General features: G+C 42.0%; 1 non-coding gene across 1 annotated transcript; it reads right to left on the bottom strand.

Annotated features, from left to right (window-relative positions):
- Window positions 1-13,510: 13,510 nt before the first annotated feature.
- On the bottom strand, window positions 13,511-13,583 carry TRNAR-ACG. The gene has a single exon. It is a non-coding gene; the product is annotated as a tRNA-Arg (tRNA).
- Between the last annotated feature and the right edge of the window lie 12 nt (window positions 13,584-13,595).

Genomic DNA, 13,595 nt, shown 5'->3' on the forward strand with positions numbered 1-13,595 from the left:
AAGAACGATTTCCCTGATCCGCGGTCAGAATCGATCGGACCTCAAGGTCAATCGAGCTCAATTTTCCTCCACTCTGTTCTAGGAATGTGTCGAGTGAGCACCGAATTAGGTGTTGTACCCCATGAGACCGATCAGGCATCCTCCCGATCGGTCCACGACCGATCGAACTATAGCGAGACCCATCATGTCTTTTTGTACTCTTTTGAAAGTTTTGTCACTATCATCTAGCATGTCTCAGCATAAAAGGATCGAGGGCATCTTCTGTGCGATAACTCTTCTTCCTCCTTCCTGTTGCTAAGTGCTGCTGTGCTTGAGTTTTGTTGAGCTCGTCCAAAGCTTCGCGTGAGCTTCACCGACTGGAACAGCTGCTGCTGTTAGAGTTTTTGAAGCTGCTGCTTCATCCGGACTCCAGTCGACGAGAAAGCAAGATTGGTAGAGTGCTTGTGTATTCTTATTGTATTTCTTGCTTACTCTTTGTTCTTGTACTCTTTGTTTGCTGTTGCAAACGTTTGTGGCGAGGTTTCTCCACCCACAAGGAGTATATTGTATTAGCCGGTTCTCCGGGGACTCATCCACCGACGGATTGACTGGACTCGTCCACCTTACGGACACGCCGAGGAGTAGGAGCCCTAATCTCCGAACCTCGTTACATCCTCGTGTTAAGGTTTGGTTTTCTTCTTTTACGTTTCTTTGTATTTTCCGCTGCGCTAACGAATTGTAGGAAGAAACGCGAGAGATTTGGGGTCGGCTATTCACACCCCCTTCTCTAGCCGTACGAAGGATCCTAACAAGTGGTATCAGAGCGAAGGTTCGCTCTTCATCGGATCAACACCCGTGGGAGCAAAGCTAGAGAATGGATCTCTATGGAGAAGACGTCACCATTCCACCCTTCTACGAATGCGGCGACTTCGCGTATTGGAAGGTAAGGATGAAGTATTTTCTTATGACTAACATAATGAATTGGTTTTGTGTACAAGAAGGATTTACTCCTCCGGTGGATAAGGAAGGAAAATCACTTGAGAAGAAGGAGTGGACAAGAGAACAAATTCACAAATCCGAAATCAACGAAGAGGTAACGAAAATAATTGAATTTTCATTGCCTACTAACATCTTGTGTAAGATAGGTTACAACAATGCCAAGGAATTATGGGATAACTTGGCCAAGTACCATGAAGAGAGCTCCACTTCAAGCCATGAAGAGGAGCCTAGTGAGCCAAGTAGCTCACATCATGGAGGGAGCAAATTGGAAGTTGAGGGTTACTCAACATCTAAAGAAGAAGAGGAAGTGAGTTCTTCTTCAAGATCGGAGCACGAAGAAGAAGCTTCTACCTCCGGGAGGGATGAAGAAGAGAGCATCCATTCATCCTCAACCCTAGGTAACTCAAACACTTTAAGTTCAAGTAAATTGCATATAATGTGTTTTGAGTGTAGGGAATTTGGGCACTACAAGAGTAAGTGTCCAAAGAGGGTTAGAAAGACTCCACCGGCGCCAAAAGTCAAGGAAGCCGGAGTCCCGACACGCAAGGGCAAGGAGCACGTGGTGTGTTTCCAATGCAAGCGAAGGGGACACTATAGGAGCCAATGTCCGAGGGGGAGGCAATCTCACAAGGACAAGAGACCGAGCACATCGATAGGGGGAGCTAAGGCAAACCCTAAGGTAATCTCTAAGGTTCATTATTGCAATTCTAATAAAACTCATGCTAGTAGTTTGGTTGCAATTGTTAATAATGATAAGCATGTTAACCTTAGGAATCAACACATGTGCTTAGGTGCTAAACATGTTAGCCTAGGTAAGGATAACACTAGAAATACCAACCCTAGGTTTAACGCTTCTAAAATTAAGGAAAACCTAGGTAGAAATCCCAAGAAGACTAGACACATGCCTAGGAATATCTCAAGAGAAAATGACAAATTAAAACTTGAGGTATTAGAGAGGGAAAATCAAGTCTTGAGGTCAAGACTTGATAATTTAGAAAAGGCTCTTAAAAACATGGAGAAGTCATCTCTAGGGTTTAAGGGTCAAAAACCCAAGTCCAAGGACAAGAAAGGTTTGGGTCACAAACCTAAGTCCCAAATGGTCAAGCCCACCTATCATAATGTTCCATTCGATTATGGAACAAAACCTAGGGCTAGGAAGACCAACACCAAGGTCACAAGGGGAGTCACCCCTAGAGTTGATCTTGATGAGTCCCAAATGACCAAGGCTTTAAAGCCTAAGAGGGTCATTAGGAGGGTTGCTAGGGAAGTCATCCCTAGTGAATTTTTAGTGAACCCAATGAGCTCAAGTAGGTATTGGGTTCCTAGGAGCATCTTCTCTACCCCATAGATGGGTTAGAGAGTGTCAACTCCAATAAGAAGGGTAGTTAACCCAACTTTAAGGAAATTGACACTCAAGGAACATTTTCAAGGTTTTTGGAACCTTTGAAAATGAAATGGAATAATCTTTATCATTCACTCCTTGGAAGAGTAAAGTGTGCCAAAGTGAGAATATTTTAATCTTATTTGGCACAATTTAAGGAAACCTAGAGAAAAACCATAATTGGGATTTTGGTTTTCTCTTAGGGATATATGGGCAATCTAGGGTTAGATTTTAAGTTAGCTAAGGCTAAGGATACTTAGATAGGGAATTTAGGTATTTCATTTGTGCTAACTTACCATGATTGTTTGCCATATGCCATGTCATGACATCATATTTAATTTATGATCATTTGAAATGTCATGATAATGCTTAGGTTATTTATATGTCATGTGTTAGTTTAGTTTCAAACTTTATGCCATGACATCATGACATTGGCACATGTTTTCATTTATGATACCATTTTATGCCATGTCATCATCTCTTGCATTAATAATCAATTGAATTGATTTAAGGATGAAAAACACATTTTGATATTGAGATCAAATTTGTGTTTAGAAAATGCATGAGACCTTAGTCTAAGATACCTAAACCCATATCTCACATCAAATTGACTTGAATGTGGTTTGATACACCTTAGATGTGTGTGAGATATTAGGATCATGAGTTAGGATCAAGGTGCATAGTCCTTGTACCTAGATGAGCCTAATTCAAGAAAGGAGGATCATAGGGAAAGCTTGTGTACAAGTCATGTACATTTAGCCCTAAGATTATGGTCCTAAATTCAAATGGTTTTAAAAACATTTTAAAATTGATTTGAAAAACCTTGATGAAGCTTTCCTAGTGATAGCATTCATCATTGGACATTGTGATACAAAATTGACTTAACTTTGAACTATTTCAAAGTTTTCGAATTTTGTATCAAGATTTGAAAATAGAAACTATTTTCATAGAAAACTATTTTTCCATGATAGTGTATGTTATGAGGAATGTATCCTCAAAATTTCACGATTTTTGGAATTTTCTTGAATTTATTAGGAGTTTCTGAATTTCCGGAAGAGAAAATCAGAAATCTCTGATTTCAGAGGCTGGATCGGTCACCGGACCGATCCAGGGAAGGCCTGATCGGTCTGGTGACCGATCAGTGACGATCCAGTGCGATCGGTGAAGCGTGGATCGGTCTGGGGACCGATCCAGGGGGTTTCTGATCGGTCTGGGGACCGATCAGGGCGTGCCGAATTTCTGATTTTTCAGCTGTTGGTCTGAAATTTCATCTGGAAGTTGGGTTTGTGGATTTCTAAAGGTTTGAAACTCTCCAAGACATTGTTGGTGCAATGGTCAAGGGGGAGTTGACCTTTAGGGGGAGTGTTTACCTAATTGTCAAGGGGAGTTGACTTTTAGGGGGAGTTTTTACTCTTTGAGGATTAGTGATATGGAATTATCACTAAGTTGGTTGTTGAGTTTAGTATCAAGGGGGAAATTAAGAGTTTCAATGAAAGGTATGGGACTTTCATTAGGAAGAAACTCTTGACCTTGATATCCTCCTTTTCTTTTTGATGTGTGTCAAAAAGGGGAGAATGTTCATTGGAGAATTATTGAAGAATCCAAGCTAGGTTATCGGGTTAACCTAAGCTAGGGGAAGAATGTCAAGGAATGTTCGAGGAAGAACATTGGAATACTTTTTGATGTGTGTCAAAAAGGGGGAGAATTATTGGAGAACCCAAGTTAGGTTATCGGGTTAACCTAAGGGGAGAATGTCCAGAGAATGTTCAAGGAAAGAACATTGGACATTGGAAGATGGTTGGAAAACCTAAGTTAGGTTATCGGGTTAACCTAACTTGATTATGATTTTGTCAAACATCAAAAAGGGGGAGATTGTTGGTGCAACCTTAGGTCAAGGTTGACCTGGTTGACCCGACTCGAGTTGACTTGACTCGAGTTGTATTTTGATGTTTGACTTGGGAAGATTGTTGATGCAACTTTAGGTCAAGGTTGACCTAGTTGAGTTGCATGTTGATGTTTGACACTCGTGAGAGAGTTCTATTCTTGATGTGAGACAAGAATAGATGTTTGGGGGATTGTAGGTGCAACCGTAGGTCAAGGTTGACCTGGTTGACCTGATTCGGGAAAAAGTCCAAGTATAGAGACTTGGCAACGGAAAAGTCCAAGCAGGGAGCCTGGCACTGGAAAAGTCCAAGTATGGAGACTTGGCACTGGAAAAGTCCAAGTATGGAGACTTGGCACTGGAAAAGTCCAAGCAGGGAGCTTGGCACGTGGGAAAGTCCTAACTGGGATGTTAGGCAGTGTGGAAAGTCCTGGTGAGTGGAGCCAGGCAGTGGGAAAGTCCTAACTGGGATGTTAGGCAGTGTGGAAAGTCCTGGTGAGTGAAGCCAGGCAGTGGGAAAGTCCTAACTGGGATGTTAGGCAGTTGGAAAGTCCTGGTGAGTGAAACCAGGCAAGGGAAAATCCAGATGGATCAGGGATGATCGGACTTCTGGTGTTGGAAAATCCAGATGGATCAGGGATGATCGGACTTCTGGTGTTGGAAAGTCCAAGTAGGTCAAGGGAGTGATCGGATACTTGGCACGAAGAAGAAAATCCAGATGGATCAGGGATGATCGGACATCTGGTGTGGAAAAGTCTAAGTGGGTCAAAGGGATTGACCGGACACTTAGCGGGGAGTGCTAGCAGGTCAAGGGAGTGACCGGATGCTAGGTATGATATACCAACAGGTCAAGGTTGACCGGATGTTGGTGTGGAAGCCTTAGGTTTAGGGCTGAGAAGTTTGGATCGGTCTGGTGACCGATCCAGTGATACTGCGTTTGCCCTGATCGGTCTGGTGACCGATCAGGCAACGATCAGAAGCGGAGAAAAGAAGCTCCTGATCGGTCCAGGGACCGATCAGGTGTATGCCTGATCGGTCTCCACGACCGATCAAGAGACGAGTGCGATTCTCTGTCTGTGAGAGAGCTGGGAGAGCTGGGATCGGTCTGGGGACCGATCAGGACAGAGCCTGATCGGTCCACAGACCGATCAGAGTACGCACAGAAGGTTCTGTGCACTGGCTGATCGGTCTGGGGACCGATCAGCGCAGGGCCTGATCGGTCCACAGACCGATCAGAGCTCCGATCGCGACACCTGATCGGTCTGCAGACCGATCAGGGTTCTAGCCGTTGCATTGCAACGGCTAGTTTTCTCGCTGTCTTCTTCGCAGGTATAAAAGGATCGAGGGCATCTTCTGTGCGATAACTCTTCTTCCTCCTTCCTGTTGCTAAGTGCTGCTGTGCTTGAGTTTTGTTGAGCTCGTCCAAAGCTTCGCGTGAGCTTCCCCGACTGGAACAGCTGCTGCTGTTAGAGTTTTTGAAGCTGCTGCTTCATCCGGACTCCAGTCGACGAGAAAGCAAGATTGGTAGAGTGCTTGTGTATTCTTATTGTATTTCTTGCTTACTCTTTGTTCTTGTACTCTTTGTTTGCTGTTGCAAACGTTTGTGGCGAGGTTTCTCCACCCACAAGGAGTATATTGTATTAGCCGGTTCTCCGGGGACTCATCCACCGACGGATTGACTGGACTCGTCCACCTTACGGACACGCCGAGGAGTAGGAGCCCTAATCTCCGAACCTCGTTACATCCTCGTGTTAAGGTTTGGTTTTCTTCTTTTACGTTTCTTTGTATTTTCCGCTGCGCTAACGAATTGTAGGAAGAAACGCGAGAGATTTGGGGTCGGCTATTCACACCCCCCTCTCTAGCCGTACGAAGGATCCTAACAGGAATGTCGTTCGGAAGTCTCTGAAGCTCTGAATGGATTCGTCCGGCAACCTCCGGAACCAGCGTTGTGCCAAACCGGACAATGTAGTGAGGAAGACTCTGCATTTGACTCCGTCGGTGTATTGATGGAGAGTAGCGGCATTATCGAACTTACCGAGGTGGTCGTCCGGGTCGGTTGTACCGTTATACTCTCCGGTCGATATGGGAGCGTAATGTTTTGGGAGAGGGTCTTGTAAGATCGCCTCGGAGAACTGGCGATTGACTCGCTCGGGGGATGACTCAGCCTGCGGCGCCTTCTCCTTCCTGGCGTCCCGCATGGGCGCTTCATCGGATGATCCCTGGTTGGCTAGGGCCAGCTCCGACGGAGTCTAGAACAGTGCCCGATGAAACGGAATAGGGGCGGGCGGCACATCTCCTGGTGTGCCAGTCTAGCCCTTGTTCTGTGCCCAAGTAGAGTACTGCTCCGGTCGGTCCTCCATCGCCGCTCGGCCATATGAAACCGAGGTGGCCTGCTGCGCTATCCGCTCGCCTTGGGCCTTCTGCTGTTGCTCGACATCTTCTCAGCTCGCGCTTGGATGAATGCGTCAAGCTCCTCGGGAGAGAGCGTCACCATGAGTTGGCGTCCAGCTTCTTCCATCTTCTCGGTTCGGATTTAAGTGTGTTCCCACAGACGGCGTCAATTTGATCTTGTCCGAGAGTTGAGTCGATGGACGTTGGGGACGTGGCGCTCTCTGCTGACTCCGTGTAGACTCCGAGATGACGTGATCTCCGGTGAACCTGCAACAAAACCGAACTGGGAAGGGGATCTCGACGACGACCTTCCGACGCTCAAGTCAGGTGAGAGGAAATCGAAACAGCATAATGAGGCCAAGAGCTACAGTAGATGAGAATGCATACCTCCGTCGAAGCCTGGGTGTCCTTATATAGGACTCCCGGGGGGATGCGTGCACGTTCCTCAAAGCATACCTGGAATGACCGTGTCAGAAAAGCGTGTCTGGCATCATGCCGCAATCGTCCGGGCATATCTCTGACGTGACAGTTGAAATTTCCACCGTACGATTCTCTGTCCGATTCAGCCGCCAACCATGCTGTCTATAGGTGACACACGTCTCGAGAAGAATATCCTTAGCTGCTCCTTTTGTCCCCTTCTGCGCCTTGTTCGTCTCGGGCCGAGCAGAAGAACCGCTCGGCACCGTAGGACTCGGACCTGAAGGCATGCCGGACCGAGAAAGAATGCTTCCTTGGCTGAGCTGCAGTTCAGCCAAGCGGACATGCCGATCGGCTCGACAATTTCTCTGTACTTGGCAGCTTATGAGCGTCGGAAGCCCGACTCGTGGTCGAGCTGTCTTCGCACCAGCCTTGGCGCGATCTTGGCCGAGCGGCCATAAGACTTCTCCAGGACGGGCGGTCATGAGACCTCTCTGATAGGTTAAACTTGTAAGTTGACCTCTCTGACCTTAACTTTCATGTGTCATTGATCTTTACTCATGCGGATCCCCTATGCTTACCGCTAGATCAGGAGGAATCAATCCGACAGACCAATGGTTACTTATACGAGCAGCTTCTGTTTTGTTGCTTCAGCAATAGGTCACCATTACGTTTGTTTTGGGCATGTACTGTGGTCAAACCCTCCACCTCAACCTCAATTAACCACCAACCACTAGAGATCAGAAAGGGGAGGAGTGCTCCTCTTTGTCGGGGAGTCATAATTAAGGAATCTGGGTAGGGTATAGTCGGGTTGGCAAAATCCAAGCATGCAGTCTGCGGCCGTGATAGGTTTCGTTTAACTAATGGCTGCATTATTATATATAAACGTAATGGTGACCTTAAAACTTCATTATTTTATAATTCAACAATGCATAGAGGCTAGCTGATAGCTAAGAGGCCTAATCTATCTTTTTAACAGAATAACTTATCTAGTCAAAGTCATCTAATTGATTTGATTGCGAGAGTTGGATTAGGACTGTTCAAAAAATATAAATAAATAATCAAATTGAATAACATGATCCGATCTCACAGTCATAATTAAGAATTGAATCATAAATATTTGGAAAATAATTGGACGCTCATATTATTGCATGTCTCGGGGGTTAGGGCTGGATTGGAATCGTTGAGGTCGCTAGAGATTGTAGAGTAAATAGCTATTTGAAACATTTATAGTTCTGGATAATATGTACTCATCTATAATAAATTAAACCCAGCGGCGGAAATAAAAATATACAACATATTAAAAATATTTTCAATGTAAAAAATTATAAATTGAAATCGACCAAATTAGTTTTGCATCTCATTCTTCTCTTACGAATTATCTTCCTTGTTCTATTCAATTTATGAGGATAAGAGGCCAAGAGGGCCTCTCAGTATAGACTTGATGTTTACTTTGACAAACTAATTCTATTTATGTCTTTATCTGTTCAGATGTGTTGATCGAGTCAGGCTGTTCAAGTGGGTTAGTCAAGTTGGGAAGGATGGTCAAATATGTCGAGTGAGTGAATTGGTCAATTATCAGTTTTTGTTAGACAATTCAGGTGAGACATATATAGTTAAATTGATGAGTTTAGTTGCCTAATAGGCAACTGATCGAGCCAATTGAGTCAGTCAATCTGAAGAAACAAAGTGAGTCGGTTGGTTTGGATAAGTCAGAAAAGCCAACTTTGCAAGGTAACATAGTGATTGGACCAGTCAAGTTGGTTATGCATGTTGAGCGTGATAATTGTGTTAGAAGATTTGTATGGACCTAATGACTTATCAATTGACTCAATCAGGTTGGTTAATTTAGTTGTGAATTTGTTAGCTAAGTTATTTATTTTAAGGAAGTCAAAGGTCAATGTTCATGAGCGAGTCTGGTTTAAAATAAACACTAGTTTTGCCTTAATGGTGCTTATGATTATGAATGATTGTCTCTGAACAATTAGAATTTAATTTTATCTCAATAGTAATTTTGGTTGTGCTTGATTGTTTAGATGAATTACCAAGATATTAAATTGTCTTTTAAACAGAAAACATACCCCTGATATTAATAGAGTTTAATGTCCAATTTCTATCACTAAAGTCCTCGATAACGGGCGGGTAGCCATTTTAGTTCTTTCCTCCACAATTTTCATTGTACATTTGTCAACTTTAAAAAATTCACACATCATCCTAGACAAGTCCTCGTGCATATTGTTTCATTATCTGTCTAATTGATTATAGAACTCAATGATTTTCTAACTCGAAAAATAACTCTTTTGTTCTCAGGATATATATATATATGATATTTTATTTATAGGCATTTTTCCTTATTTATAAGATCTCAATAGACTAAGTGCCCAGAGCGTAGCATACATATTGATCATATGACATCTCTGGTGTAATGATTAAGGATCGATTCTCAGAAATTGACGATCTGAAGTTTACCTCACTATGTGTCTGACACCTATATACCTAATGTACCTCCCTCCATAACCATAGGATTGACATTAGAGGATTAGTGGATCTATATATTTTTTTTTAATTTAAAATAAATTATCTATTTTATTAAATTTTAAAAATTATTTTTTACTACACACTATACAGTTACACTAAAATTTCTTGTATCTTTATTTTTTTTATAATTTTATTTTCCCTTTTTCATTTTATTATTCTTTTTCTCTCTCCCTATCCATTCATTCCCTTTATTTTATCTCTCCTAAATATTTTAATATTTTAGGAATAAATTTCAAAGTAATATTTATGATATCCAAATTTAGAAAAAGGATAGGATAGATGATGTAAAATTTTTTTTATATAAAATATAAAATTTAAATAAAATTCTGTATTTAAGAAAGTTGATATAATACTGTAATAGTTAAATTTAACATTCGACATGTGTTGTTGATTTTTTTTTTTAAAGTAAAAAAATGGTTATTCAAGATGATAATCCATAAATAAATAAATTATTAAAATTAAGTAAAATTTTATCAATTAAAAAAACTGAGAAGAATCCGTGGAGGATGTAGCTGCTTCAAAAAAAAAAAAATCTGCAGCCATTCTAATTTTTTTTACAAGATTGCAAACCAAGTTTAAATTTAGGTGAAAATCAGACACTAAAACAGCTGCCGTGTTAATTTACCTGATGACGTTCATTTAGTTCAATCATTGGTGACTGCTACACATTCCAAAAAGCAGGGGACGCAGAGCAAGAACGGTAACGAGGATCGAGTTTTCTCATGGGCGGTAAATAAAAGTTTAGTAAAAATTTATTTATGTTTATTTAATACTCAAAAAATTAATTAAATGAATAAGTAACTATGGACAAATTTAAACATATATATACATATTTAACTTGTTAATATTCATAAATAATATTAATAAATAATATTCATTAATAAATTTTTATTAATATATTAAATAAATAAATAAAATTTTAAAATGAATAAATAAATTTATATTATCAACTTCAATATCCAACTAAACAAATTTAAAATATAATTTTTTGAATAATTAAACAAATTTGATTTAAGAATTTGATAGCATCTAAACGATATAAACTCAAGTCAAACTTAAACAACTATTTCAACGATTTAATTCATTTTAGATTCGGCTTAATTTGATTCGATTATATTTTCAAATTGTTGAGAATAAACCCGTTACAATCTTTGTGTGATCGTTTCAGAAGCTCTGTTTCACGTTTCTGAGTCCATACCAAATGCACAAGTACTTACAATCAAGAAGGTTTGAGCAGATAATCTCAAACTGTCGACTCTAGTGAGTCGATCCAAGCGCCGAGTAGGTAAGTTGCGGACACCGTGAGTTGTCGAGCAGCGCCAAGTTGCTACCGAGAGTTGTTGACAGGATGTCAGGAGCTGCAACACGAACTCAAAGTGGATGCCGAGTTCAGCAGAGCGCTGTCTCCTTAAAACAGATTCGGCCCCTCCACGGTGCTCCGAGGATTAGGTGGACGTCTGTCTCTGAGGATAAAACGGCAGGATCACGTACACAACCGAGCACTGGTTGTCGTGACGATCTGAACTAGATCCGAAAACTATCACTATTTCTGTTGAGCAAAATAAATACACAACAGAAGGGAAGAAAACATGAGGATTCAAAAAGGAAGGGAAGCAAGTGCTCATGTGCTCTTCTCACACGCATGCTTCTCTCACACAAAGCTCACATAAAGCTCGAGTTTTTGTTCTCTGCTCTTGCTTCAAGCTTCAATGGTCTTATATAGACCTCTGCCTCTTCTCTGCTTGCAACGAGCAAGCCCAATGAGCAAGCCACGTTGTGGCTTGCATGCTTGCCAAAACTGCCAGCAAGCCACAACGTGGCTTGCCTGCATGCATGCTGTGGCTTGCTTGCAAGCTTGCCACGTGGCGAGCAGGCAAGCTTGCCACGTGGCGAGCAGGCAAGCTTGCCACGTGGCGTGCAGGTAAGTTAGCGACTTTCCTTGTTTTGCATGCTGGTCAACAAGTTGTCTGACTGATGTTACAAATAATGGGGTTCACAAAATTACTCCTCGGGTTGATGTCATCCGGGCCCTGGATTTCTAACCCCCTTAGTTTCGAATCAGTCGGAAAGCCTTGCTTTCAATCGTTATGGGACTACAACCCACACGTCACATTTTCATTCAATTTTTTCCAACACAAATAACCTTAAACACTATAAAATTTAGTTCGACTTAACTTGTTTACAACCTACCTCAGTATCAACTCTCTCTCTAACTCTCTGTTGACCTCTTCAGAGGCCTCTTCAACTCTCACCTTTAGTTCAATTAAGAAGAACAACCTATTCATTACTAAAGCCTTCTATAACTAGAGGATCTAAATAAAAAAATATTAATTAATCTGACTGAATAATCTTGAGCCTAGGTGACCATGAAGCACTTGGTGTGGGCAATTTATTGGGAATCGAATCGTAAATATCTAAAAGATAATTGAGCGTCTTTACCACTGTACCATAACCTCAAGGGCAACTCAAGGATCTAAACTAATTTATGAATAGCATTTCAATATCCAACTAAACAAACTTAAAATATAAAAAGCTTCAAATAACTCTCTCTCTCTAATTCTCTGTTGGCCTCGCCTCTTTATCTCCCACCCGAGTTCAATTAAGAGAGATTTTCAATTAAAGAAAGAACAGCCTGGGTATTACTAAAGCCTTCTATAACTTGAGGATCTAATAAACGAATTTATGAATAGCATTTCAATGATCTTGATTTGGTTAATGACATATCGACTTAATCTGAAAACAACATAAGTAATGTCTATTCTTCTTCTGTTAGAGAGATAAAGTAAAGAATCTATAATCTGTGCGTACTTCTTTTGATGTATTGATTCCACTTTAATTTTGACAAGGATAAGAGAGGGATAATTAGGTATCGAAACGGCTGCAATGTCTAAATAACCAAATTTCTTTAGAGATTATGAAAGGGGTTTAAAATCAAATCAAAACTCGATTAAGTGAGATTATGGAGGTTCAACCTCAAAGGTGGTTATGAACTACTCTTAATGAAAGCACGAGTCCCTTATGACTCTTCCACAAGTATAACCGCACACAACTAAATTAAAAATAACAATTCAAAGCACAGCATTATTGAAAGATTGCATAAAAGAATTAACATCCTCCGAGTTTGAATCGCCAGCAACTGCCAAATTCATCGTGATTTACATCGCCATTAATTTCAGCAAACAAGAAGGAAAAGAAATGACAAGAAAGGACGGCATCTCTAATTGTGAAGAGGGTTGGGTCCCGTCGGCACCAGTCGCTTCTCGATGCCGTACCTTAGATCGATCTCGTCCTTGTCCGGCGGCGGCGGCGGCGGCGAAGGTGGCGACGGCTGAAGACGGCCGCGCGGTGGCAGCTGATGCCGGCGGTGATCATCGGAAGAGGCCTGCGGAGAGAGTAATAATATGGCGATGACGAGGAGAAGAGGAAAGCAAGAACACCTCATGGCTCTTCCTGTGAGGGTGGAGGATACCATGAAGAACAGAGAGTGGGGTGGGTTGGATCGGGATGGGTTCAAGAGAGGGGAAAGTTGGGGAGGGGGGGTTTTTGAACGCCAAGGCAAGAGACCCATGAGCCTGAGTAAATGCACACACACAAGGAGTGGAATGTGGGAAAGGGGTGTGGCATTGAATAGGGTCCTCCTTTTGGCCTGACACCAATTGCTGGATGTGCTCTGGGCTCTGTGACGCAAAGTGATGGCGGGAATGGCAGTTGGGCAGGAACAAAGTACTGCTGCTGGGGATTCCTGCTAATTTACTCACGAGGAGGACTTCCAACTGCCAGAAGGAGTTGAGTGTATGCAGCAAAGGTCTCAGGACTCAGGTCAACTATCAGGGATTGAGGAGGGAGGAAGAGAAGGGTTTAGGGTTTAGAGAAATGAAATCCGATTCCGTGCGAAAAGAAGATATAAAAAATCACAATAGAGACGACTCCACTGGGGATCGAACCCAGAATCTCTGGTTCCGTAGACCAGCGCCTTATCCATTGGGCCATGGAGTCTGATGTGATGGT

This window comes from Zingiber officinale, chromosome 8B (genome assembly GCF_018446385.1).
Source record: "Zingiber officinale cultivar Zhangliang chromosome 8B, Zo_v1.1, whole genome shotgun sequence".
Lineage (NCBI taxonomy): Eukaryota > Viridiplantae > Streptophyta > Magnoliopsida > Zingiberales > Zingiberaceae > Zingiber > Zingiber officinale.